Here is a 12,723-nt window from a genome sequence, read left to right as displayed (position 1 = left end):
TCTTCATCAACCTTTCATTGTGAAATAAATGTGTATGTCACTTTATCAAAGTTCTTTTTATGCTTCAACATTTTTTGAAGCAAACTGATAAACGGTTATATTGATTAAAAAATGACGGAATTTCACCTTATATATAAAACTAAAAAAAGATAGAGAAACGAAATAAAGTTCCACCTATTTGCTACCCACATTTTTCCTATTACCCACCTTAGAATTTCTAAAACAATTATATTTTTAAATTTTTTTTTTCTATTTACCGCCTATAAAAAAATCAAATATAATTTGACTTTATCTTTAGACACCCTAATAAACTGTCTAGCCATTATTGTTCATCAAAAGCTTATGATTTATTAAAAATCTTTTTATCATTAAATTTGTTGAAAATAAACGAATTAATCTACAAATACTCCAGGGCTGAATCGATCCTCAAAAAATAAGTGATTACCATTGGTTGGTTAATAGGTGATTTGTTTATTTTTTTTGTCTAAAAATTCGTTCAAGTGGTAGTAGTGGTGGGAAGATTTATCATCAATTCTTTCTTTATTTAAGCAACAACAAACAAACCCTCGCGTGTTTTTTTTTGAGTAAAATACACCCTCGTGTAATTGCTGCTTAATCTTAATACAGTCTCATGCTTTAGAAAAAAAAAATTGTTATGTTTCACTGAAGTGACATATAATGTAATGGATTCATCATCAATTGACGGTATTGTTTCAGTGCTAAAAAAATCGTGAAAAAAATTATGAAGTGAAATCGGTGGGCGGAGATGGGGAGAAGGTGACGGCGGTGGGGAGCGGAAGGATAAATATTTTAGGTTTGTTACTTTATTTAAGCAACAACAAACAAACCCTCGTGTTTTTTTTTTGATAAAACGTACCCTCGTGTAATTGCAGCTTAATTTTAATACAGTCTCATGCTTCACAAAAAAATAATGTAGTGGATTCGTCATCAATTGACAGTACTGTTTCAGTGCTAAAAAAATCGTGAAAAAGTTATGGAGTGAAATCGGTGGGCGGAGATGGGGAGCTGAAGAATAAATATTTTATGTTTGTTTCTTTTGGCTCGGTATTTAGGCAGTTTTAATATTAGGTGTAAATAAAAAGTCAAAGAATAATGTTTATCATATATTCTAAAAAATATGTGGTAAATAGGATAAATGAGAATGGCAATTAAGATGAGTGGCAAATCAGAAATGTGTGGCGCGATAAATAGGTAGAACCTAAAATAAAATAAATAAATGTTTACATAAGCAATCTTTATAAGAATGCAAAAGATATTTGTCTTTTCTCACTTTGTTAACAAATCTTCCGTCGCGTTGCTCTCCCTAGATAAAATATGGGAGAACCTATAGTGTACGTGAAAGACAAAAAGTTTATACGATATTTCTAATTGAACAACTAATCTCTGCCGAACCAAATAAGTATCAGAAAGAGCCATGGCATCTCTCTAATTTGAGCTAACCGAAAACAATTTATCGGTCCCTAAAATATAACTGGCACTACAATATCGATACCAATTGATTGGGAAAGACATCTCATCAATTATACCTGCATACGTCTTTTTTTACCTTTAATTGCAATTGTACGCATCTTACAAAAAAAAAATAAAAAAAATCCCAAAATAAAGAGCCTAAACTGATGAACTATTGGTGTTGCAGTTGGAAGTATTAAAAAGATTTTTAATTAGCTTGACAGTTGACGCTCTTAACTCTATTGCAAAATATCAATTTAATTGACAAAACTTTGTAACAGATTTTTGGTGCATGCCATTTCTTTTTTCCTTTGGCTTCTTTCTATTGCAAAATACTAATTTGACAGTTTTTTCCTTTGGCTTATCCTTTCTATTGCAAAATACTAATTTGACAGATAAAACTTTGGACTGAGTTCCCTTTCTCTCTACTCTCCAGCTTCCTCTCCGAGATATAACCTACTCTCAGCTCGCATCCTAGTTGTTTATAAAATTCATCCTCAAAAATATAGATATAGTACATACTGCATAAGCTTTAGACTACCATTCATGTCTACCAATCCAAAGAGCAACTCGTGTCACAACATTGTATGCATGTGGTTCATAGTACTGCAGACAATAAATGGGCAATAAAACTGATAACAATTATACATACATAGATGCAGAGGACATCTATCAAATATTATTAAAACATAGAATCAATTATCATAGGTACCTTGAGAAATGAGAATTCATTCCCTTTTCTCTGATGGTTTCTTCTGTGAATAATGGAATCTTCGATGCGGTTTGGGGAGAGATTATGGTTAAAAGATGTTGCCTATTGCGTTCTAACAACAAAAGAAGTTATATAGGTCATCAGTATATGAAACATTAGTTTATGATGCTAAATTGTTTTGTGACCGAAGAAAATGGTTGACCAAGATTTATTAACATCCTAGTTGTAGGGCACATATTGTATGCTTTCGACAAAGATAGAAACAGCAGGTAGAACTTTCTCAATCTTAAGATGCAGAGACTAAAAGTGCGAAGAATTTTTTTTTTCCAGTAAAGAAAAGGGTAGAGAGAAGAACCACATAATGTTGCTGTTCAATTGGGTTTCTAGTTTTCTGGTTTGGACCTAAGTTTGACTATGTTCTCTTGCTGCAGTGGCAAATATACTCGCAACCACAAATCTTTCCTTAGATGATAGTATATGGCATGCTCTCACATGTAAACCTATGCCGCACTATATATTGGTACCGAAAACACGCAAGATCTTATGCCATCTGTGGAGTCGAACCCACACTATATATTGTTACCGTAAACACGTAAGATATTGACTTATTCAAATAATTATGCTACCTGTGGGAGTCGAACCCACAACTACATGGGTGAAACCATGTGCTCTTCCATTTGAGCTAAAAGAGCAATACATAGATCTGTTTGTTCAAAAGATTTAATGAATAGGAGGATAGCAAGAAAATACTGTACCTGACACGCTGCTCCAAATCCAAGTATAACACTAACAGGTTATCTCATTTGGTAGTGTTAAAGTCATCAGTCCATAAATAACCTCATATGCAGCTTACCTTGATCAGCTTTTTTACCTTTTCTTGAAGAATGAAAACAACACTACCTGGTGTCACCATTGAGTGCTTTAAGAACAAAGCATGCATCATACAATAAAGAGATTTTTAGGTAGGATAAAACTCATAATTTATGAAATAAAAGAACACTGAAACGCAATGTTCCAACATAAAATTACCCACCGGTCATAATTTGGAAATATTAACGCTTATTATTTTGAGTTGATAGTTTAAAATGCTAACCCAGTCCTTTATAGATCTAAGACCATAAGTAGTTGAAACCAAATCTAAAGATGAATGCTACATTGCACATAGATCCACAAATCTGCCATTTACCTGCAAGTAAAAGAAAGATGTATCCTTCAGACATTCAGCACCAGCTAGAAGAGGGCATAACTAAAACAACTAAAATGTGCCGGTCATGGAATCATTACCAATTTGATTGTAGTGAAATGGATTTAAGTAAATGAATTAGATTACGGAAAAGCATTCTATCTACTATTTTATGCTACGTATTCGAACCGTCTAGATTTTTAAATACAGGATATGAACAATTCTTGGAAATAAACACTACAGATACCACAAAATGAAAAAAATATAACTGGCATTAAAAAGAGAAAGACAAATTGGTAAAGCTTGATTTGTTCCGTCTCTACAGCAACACCATGCATTCATGACCTTTCTAGATGTAAATTATGTCACAAATAGAACATTTTTCATCTAACCAAACTTCACACAATAGAAATTTTACAGACCTTTTAATGAAGATGACTTTACAGACCTTTTAATGAAGATGAGTAATTGAATTCAGAGTGAAAGCTTGTCACCTTTCGATTCAAAGGGGTGGACATTTGGACGAATGCGAATACTAATAGGTATGCACCCATGAGGATTGAGAAAAATAGAGCTATTTCTCTAATTTTACTCATCTGCTGATGGAGCCACTCGACAACCATAATTTTTGTCATTTGGATCAATTGTTGGTTGCATGTTACATCTAGATTCCTCAACTGCATCACTGTCTGCAAACAACGATTCAATCAAAGAAAAAAACTGGTTAGGTTGGAGAAAGCCATATAAATGTCTTTATGGAGTTGGAAACCGTGATAGTGGGTCGAAAAGATAATTTTAAAATAAAAAAGGTGAGAATCTGAAATGTCATTCTATTCTACAGCATAAAGAGTAATCTTTCAGGGAAGACCTCTAACATAACCGAAACATTAATCTTTCGGCTATGATCAGACAAAAAAATATTGCCGAAACTATATTCTGCAGCGGAACAAAATCGAATGACATTTAATGAATGGTCCAAAACCAAAGCAAAAGTATGTGAACATGGCCACCTTCAGGGAAGAATCCCATCTGAAAGAGGCCAAAACATGAATACAGAGATCATACATTAAGCAGAAGACGGGTGAACTTTAATAGAAAAACAAACTTCTTTTTTAACATGGCAACGACAATGTGCATGCATCTATACTTCAATTCCAATGATTTTCTACTATATCACAGTAACTTCGACTCCTTGCAAGTGCTTTAATGAGGAGCGAGTGATGCAGTTTCAATTCCATTGGTTTTCAGGCCAACAGAGAAGGCCTAGCCTTGCTTGGGAATCCTTGAGTAGATAGAGAATACTCGAAGCCTAGCATTCGGTTACATAATATCGTATCATCTTTTCCAATTCCAATATGCAGATAGTTTAAAACATTCATTCAACCCAAAAAAAAAAGGTTACTTTCATGGTAGGCAGGCAAGCCTTGCTGCCCTCTAAATTTTTGAGAGGTTACTGACAGATACATTGAAACTAATTCCAATCTTTGTAGATCTGTTAAAATCACACAAGAAACACTACCATAAGTAAAAGGCATGCATGATAAGGATTATAGAAATAGAAGAGAGTGGTCATGCAGACCTTGTTGAGAAATCACAAAATTGACGACTCGTGTTCTATATAACCAAGTTCATTAATATTTTTGGATGAAATGCAAAGAAAATCACCACAAAACGCCGAGTTTGCGTGCATTGGACATGCATCTCGTTGGCTATAACACACGTAGATCTTTAACATGTGAAGTGCAAATATTAAAATAAATTATTAACCTTATTTTCTAAATAATTGAATTTTTTTTATTAATAGTTTCATCGAAACCATCATATAACGAAAAGCACTAAATTATGGTAATAAATACCATAATTTGAGTATCCAATCAATTGCCAACTGACCCTATAGAAACCACATTAGCCATTTCCTGACTGTTATTTGCAGGGAGTAGTAAACTGATTCTCCTAGAAGTTGGGCATCTTCATAGCAAAACGTAAAGCTTGGATGAATACCGGGCTCCTCAAATCTATCCCTACATGTTTCACAGATTGTATTTTGCAATTCTTATGCTTTAATCCTATTAGAATCAAAAAATTGCAGAAGGTTGACAAACCATTTAGGAAACACTCTGAGACAGAATTGAAGCAATACCTCACCAAATTCGAGATCCACCTGAAACTATGAGTGGCTAAAGTACCAAGCTAGTGCAAATGTTACTGAGCCTACACCCCCTTACCCTGAAACAGAAAACTGACATTTATGAAATTAGCACCTCACATTTTCTTGCTCTCTTCATAAAACTTTTTATCATGAACACTTTTACCCCAAGGAAACTGGCTAGCAATGCTAAAAACTCAAAACCTAGTTATAAAATTGTCATGTGGAGTCTGGGCATGTAAGATCTAGCCAAGAAAATAAAAACATCACTGGAACTTCTTTTTCAACCAATCAAAAACTGCAAAACAGCCAAAGAATTTCAAAATCAACATCTATCTAAACCAACAGTGCATATATTTAGTGAAAATATAAGATCCGATAGATAGTTATCTTCCCTGTGACACAAACAAATAAACCTAAGTGGGTGAACTAATCACACAAACACTCAACATAATCTGAAATGATGCAACAACAAAAAAATCACATTGCAGAGAGAATGTATCATACATGGACCTAGATGAGCAAACCTAGTTTTATGCACCACTAACCACATACTACACTTGAGATTCCAAAATTGCCCGACAAAGCAGGGCTGGACTAAGCTTGTTTCAGATACAGAATTCAGTTTAAGGAACCTATTTAAGGAACATTGATAGCTATCTGAAACTAATATATACAACAAAATACGCAACAAATGCAAAAACACGCATAACTATCTTAGAGGGCGAAAACCACACTTCCGCAACAAAGTACACAACAAAAAATCTCGACGAAAAATTATTGACGCAGATGAAACCAACACATCCCAAGATTCCTAAAACTTACATAGCCTAGCAGAATACACTGTAACATATACACTCGCTTTATGTCCCTAACATAGCCAATATAACCTCTACATCAGTTGGAGACTGCAACTGACCTGTATCTACGTTCAGCTTGCAAGCCTTATATCAATATATCTAGATAAGAATGATCAAATCTAACAAACCACTGATTCTAGAAAGATGATACCATGCTACTAAGTCCCATAGGCTTCATAAGAAAGCTAAGTCCCATAGGCTTCATAAGAAAACTAAGGGATCAATTATAAATTTTGCATAAAAGTATTTAACATTAGTTTAATTGGTCCATGCACCCCCTTCGTTTGATTTGTAATTTGTTGCGAACATAAAACTACTAAGAATAAACCACGGCCACCACCAAAACTACAACTAATGTCACCAAACAACAACAAAAAACTCACATGCAGATGTTTATTGGTGTTTGTGGATATGTTTCGATGATGTGCTATTGTTAGTTTTGGCGGTGATCATGGTGGTGAGCTACTGGAGTTTGTTTACTGTTGGTACCACCAACTTGGTGGCGGAGGTGGTTGGTAATGCTAAGAAACAAAAGAGTGAAAGATCAATTATGAACTGTGAGAAGTATAAGTGAAATTAGAGTTCTCCAGATTTAGGATTTTACATATTTAAGGATTTTTTACTCAGCGAATGAGATTGGAAATAAAGAGTAACGTACAGTAAGAAGATCCTCAAATTCAATCTAAAGTTCCCGTACAGTATGATTGACAATATCTAGCTGGGATATTCTTAAGAAACTGAGGTTCATAGCAGTCCCAATTTATGTAATAAACTGACGTACGTATATTCAAATAGTATATTTGAGAAAGTACCTTACTGCAGATACATTTCCATTGCCTTACAGATTGCACATCATCTGCCAGTTTTACCAAATTCTTCTATAGGTTTTGTAAACTTTGATGCATGATAATTGACCTCCATACATTTTTTTGTAGCTCTTCAAGACTGCTGGCAAGCCTGTAGCCGGAAATGATATTTCAGACCATGTGCAGGGTACCCCTCAAAACAAAACAAAGTTTTCACTTCCAAAACACCCATTAACCACCTCATTAACCTCAAACCTCAATTGTTATATTTTAAAAGGTCACAAATTTTCACGCGTTGAAACTTATCTAAAAGAAAATACTCGATTCTACTCCACTCAAGACTAACAGTAAATAACAAACCCTCAAAAAGATACAACTTGTTTATTTGAATGTCATAATCTGAAACGATATAGAAAGAAAAAAAACATAGCCGAGACAACGTATCTTAAATGGACCCAGACCTAGTTCGAATACCTGTTGTAATATTGGAGACTCTTATGCACCGCCAAACAACGTGCGACACTTGAGTTTCCAGAATCACCCGAAAAAGCAGGGCTGGAATAAGTTTGTTTCAGATAGAGAATTCATACCGTCCCTCAAACTGCATGCGAAAATGTCAATTGGACAGATGCAAAAACATAAATAACTACCTTAGACGGCAAAAACAACATTTCCGCAACCAAATATACAGCATCAATCTTGACAAAACATTACCAACGTACACCGAAACCAACACATCCCAAGATTCCCAATACTTACATAGCCTTGCAGAACACAATGTAACACCTACACTCGCTCTACGTCCCTAACAACCAATATAGCTTCTATATCGATTGGAGACTGCACTTACGCTGTAATTTCGTTAAGCTTGCAAGCCTAGTATCGATATCTCCAGAAAAAGTATGGTAAAATCTAACAGACGTCTGATACCAATACCATGCTTTCATGTATGCCTCTAAGTTTTCTAGTCAGTCGATGTTCTTCTATTTTGAAGCATTTGTTCTGAATTCACCGTGAGGGGCCAATAGTTGGCATGAGTACTTACTTGAGCTTCAATCTCTACTCAAGAGTTGTATAAATAGAAGGGTCAGCATAACTGGTTACAGGAAAAGACAACACATATTTATAAGTTAATGCTTAAGCATCTCAGTTTATGATTCCTGTTACCATCAATGCGTTAACCTCGGATATCCTATAATATGTTTACAGTCCAAATTTTCTCTCTTGACATGTAGAAAATATATCCAGGTTGCAGATATGTTAGCTGGATCTATCTTCATTAATAGATACCAAAAGTGCTCCTGTAATCTTGTGATTAGCCACCAAGATGTAAAACCACTGAAACATGACACAGCTCAGAAATAGAAAGCACATAATAGATATTGAAAATACCTAGCAAAACTATCCATCACACCCACCCCACCCCCCAAGCCGCGCGATTGCTTTTCTTTTTGGTCCTTGTTCAACCACTGGTCCTTGGTTGCTGCAGCGGCTCCACCACAAAGAAGAAGATCAAAGATATATGAGAAACTTTTTATAACTTATGTCTTTATGCTGGTAAGAGTGCAAAAAGGTACATACTTAATTTAAGATCATAAAATTTCAGTGCAAATTTTGTTATCGAGCCCAACAACACCCTTCTTATAACCACTTAATGTAGCATTGTCAAGATATACTGCCTCACGTGGAATTGCTGTATTGCTGAAGCCGCTTTGTATACAACGGAGTGGACACTGGACAACATGATTTGATCAATCCATTGGAGTCTATCACTCTTTAGTTTCGCATAGGTGATGGCCTCTGAGTTGTCTTGCCCTGGTAACTTCTGATAAACTCCAGAAGCCCAAAAGTTCGACAGAACATGGTTAGCAGTAGTAGCCAGGATAAGGCAACTCAGCTGAAAATAGACACCAAGATCAACCTGATTGAATATCAATCCTACAAACAATGCAAAATAATTATGATTAAAAAAACAGAAAAATTACTTTCTACCGAATTAATTTGAGAGAAAGTATCCTAGAGGCATAATATCGTCTACTATTTTTTGCAAATGACATCAGGAAAAGAAAAAAAAAAAGGTGTCCTCTACTGGTACGGTTTGAATCACACACCTGAACTCTAAAACATTTAAGCAGACAACAGATGCAAACATGAGTAAGAAAACAGACTAATTAATTTTCAACACAACACCTAATCTGTTAAACCCAAACAGAAACTTTCCGCCAAAACCAAAACATGGAACACGTGCATATTTTCTCGTCTTCGCCTACTTTTCTGTCTAATTCTAGATCACGACTCCAACTCCTTCTCTCTTCCCTTTCATTGTTTACATTACTATTGAAACCCGGTAATAATGATGTGACTGTTCTAAGAGTGCAATTATCTATTGAAATTTTTAAGCGAAACTGACAGATTACTTTTTAACAGAACACCCAATCTGCTAACCCCAAACAGAATGCAACACAGAATTCCTGATCCAGTGTTGGTTTCACCATCAGGTGTTAGATTATGAAACAGCATTATATAAGTTGTTATTCATACTAATAGATTTACTATGAATGGAGAGAAAAACACAATAAATTCCTGTTTGAGAGGCGATATTCACTGGAGTTAGTATGAAAGCATATGGTGAATGTGAGAAAATCATAGAATCTTAGAGATAAAGCTTTCCTAAGTCATGTGCAAGCTAAATCAGGAATCAAAGTGGTGCCATACAGGTAAAAAAACAAAATGGCTAATCTAGTACAGGATTTTACTTAATTATCTACAACAAACTCAGAAAAATAGCAAGGTCGGGCATTTGTTGAAATTTTCAATTAGCATTAAGAAGTCATGTTAATTTGAGTTAACATCATTAACTCAAAAATACTTCAGTCATATAAAACAGATGGACGAGTTTACAATAACAGCTTCAACAGGTTATTGTAAAACTGGGAACATTGTTAGGAGGGCCTATAAAGATCAAAACCCCAACAACTTGCTAGTAAGGCTATGCCCTCAATTCCAAATTCCCCGAATGCTTTAGGCAAACCAACCTTTATGTACGCTATGATGATTATAGAAAAAAATTGTTTACCCAACCACACTTGTAAGTTAAATGGTTAAGGTTCTTAGTGATTAGTAAAGGAAGTGTTAATAAATATATTTGCAATTCAACTAACTTCCATATACTGGTCTTCTCCATTTAGAAAACATGAACATATATACTGACCTTTTTATATTCAATATTGTTAACATGTATACGCACAGTTTTCGGTCTGTCTTCCATTCTAAATCTAATCATATATCTCTAGCATGTAAAGGAATCACGACTACACCTAACACTGGAGAATCTACAAAAGGATAACCATGGGGGGGAATATTAATAATTGCAGGGCTTAAACAGTCTACGTGTAAGCTTTTCTTCATGTCCCGTCTTCTGGAGGTTGTAGACATATTCGACGATCCACGAATATAGAGAACCTAATTTTCCAATATTGAAATACTTGAGAAAGAGTTGAATCAGAACAAAAATCAAATGTGTTTGAATTATAGGAAAGAAGTCACTCATTGCATCTCATATCCAAAAACAGCACCATAAGAAAGGAGAAACTGCAAAAGTATAGTCAAAATAAACTTCTCGAATTCTTCGATACTCACATAAAGATGTCCAGCATGGATGATTGGAAGATCCAAAGACTTGAATTATGAGACAAACTTTCTCATGAAAGCCATGTAACAAAGATCCAGCTCCAATACCTCAATTTGCAGAATGTGTTTCTTTTATTATTGCTTCTTTTACAGTCAAACTGGCAGCTGTATTCTTCCTTGCCGTGGCTAGTTAAACTGTATGCATTGGAGGACCACGTGAATTCTTAGTGCCAGTACAATCTGACAATCCTGCCATCACATTATTAGATACAAATCCGAAAATTCGAAAGAATGGGAGGGTGCTAAATGCATCTGAAACTCAAAATCAAGATGACTAAATGAAGATCCCTCAACAAAATTACTCTCCAACACAAAGTCACACCTCATATCATGTGGGATTCTTCTTAAATATCAAGTAAGCCAAAAAAATTACCATCAATTCTAGGAACCGATGAACCAACAATTTGACAAATTGTGAGATGTAAATCAATGATCAACACCCAAAAATATTAAAAACGCACAATTTCACCACTTTTCTTGCCTCCAATTTTTGGTTCATCACTTCTCATTCACCCTATTCATGACTCAGCTCTCAACTGATTACTATAACAAACGAATTATCAACCAAACTAAAGAAAAAACCCTGATTTGGATCTACTAATTAAGCAATCAAAATAATTAGTACCTGAACGGGTGATTCAAACTTTTGCTGAAGCAAATCTTTAATTTTTTTTTTCTTTTTCCCAAACCACAAGAGAAATTCGATAATCCAGCTTGAGATTCATCGCTTTCACATCTCCGTCCTTCTGATTCAACTACAGCGTATAAATATATCACACAGAAATAAGAAGCGCAAAAAGGAACACAGAGAAGTGAAAAAACCTTAGGGCCTGTTTGGTAGTGTTTTCCAAAACAGTTTTCACTTTTCAAAAATAGGGAAAACAGAAAACGATGGGAAAAAGTGTTTGGTAGCAGTTTTTCTAAAAACGTTTTTTACCCGTTTTTTGTTTTTGAAAACACCTAAAACAAAAACGAGTTTTCCTCGTTTTCATTTTTTCCTTCTTCTCCTTCAGAAACGAGCGGAGAATTTCCCAGAGGAGGGTATGATTTTGTTTCGATTTCTTTTAAGCTATTGGTGAACCTCCCTTTGTAGTAATCGGGTGTATGATTTGAAGCAGATGGGTTGATTGATTTGGTATCAAGTTCTAGGGTTTGCAGCAATTTGTAGGTATGAATATCTATTTCAATTTCTGGGTTGCATGTATGATTTCTTTTCGATTTCTCTACGATTATTAGCTAATCTCTTTTTGGACTAATGGGTATATGATTTGAAACAAATGTATTGATTGATTTGGTATACGGTTATTAGAAACCACCATTCCTGCATCTTTTAATTGTTTGTATGTTACTGCAGATTCGATTCATATTGCTGCATATCTGGGCAGTTACAATGCTCCTAATCTAGAATGTAATGATTCTGTAAGACATATTGTTAGTCATATTCCATAAATAAAAGTCTATGTTACATGCTCAGGGTTCTAGAATGTAATGATTCTGTAGGATTGTACAAGCATATTCATTCGAATGAAGCTTAACTCTCAATTTTCTAAGGGGTTCTTATACCATAATGATGCCATCGAAATTATTATCATTCAAGTCAATTTATAATGCTAGAGTAATGCCAATATCTTGTGCTAACAAGGGCATAGGCCTATGGGCATCCATTTGTCTGTAAACAGTTTTTATAACGCTAATGTAGTTTAAGAAGCATCAAATATGTATTTTGTATAAGTGCTAACTGGTGGTTTCCATGGCATTAAATCCCTTGAAGTTTGGATGTCGTGACTGTTCCCATTGCTGGATTTTCTAGTATTAATCCAATCAGACCTTTCCTAGTTAATAAATCTGACTAGGCT

The 12,723-nt window shown here is 34.8% G+C and overlaps 1 long non-coding RNA gene across 8 annotated transcripts; it reads right to left on the bottom strand.

Annotated features, from left to right (window-relative positions):
• Positions 1-1,635: 1,635 nt before the first annotated feature.
• On the bottom strand, positions 1,636-11,683 carry LOC113321150. Of its 8 annotated transcripts, XR_003346504.1 has the most exons (11): positions 11,493-11,683; positions 10,817-11,056; positions 10,568-10,639; positions 8,759-9,115; positions 8,570-8,660; positions 7,652-7,778; positions 7,184-7,328; positions 5,506-5,591; positions 3,860-4,054; positions 3,216-3,368; positions 1,636-3,101 (listed from the first exon to the last, which is right to left on the bottom strand). It is a non-coding gene; the product is annotated as an uncharacterized LOC113321150 (long non-coding RNA). The 8 variants fall into 8 exon arrangements; XR_003346503.1 differs by lacking the exon at positions 10,568-10,639 and having other exon boundaries at positions 5,506-5,604; XR_003346502.1 differs by lacking the exon at positions 10,568-10,639 and having other exon boundaries at positions 3,814-4,054.
• Positions 11,684-12,723: the final 1,040 nt, after the last annotated feature.

The sequence above is a fragment of the Papaver somniferum genome, chromosome 11 (genome assembly GCF_003573695.1).
Source record: "Papaver somniferum cultivar HN1 chromosome 11, ASM357369v1, whole genome shotgun sequence".
In the NCBI taxonomy this organism is placed as follows: Eukaryota; Viridiplantae; Streptophyta; class Magnoliopsida; order Ranunculales; family Papaveraceae; genus Papaver; species Papaver somniferum.
The sequence above is the reverse complement of the archived record's forward strand: the minus strand, read 5'-3'. Positions and strand labels throughout refer to the sequence as shown.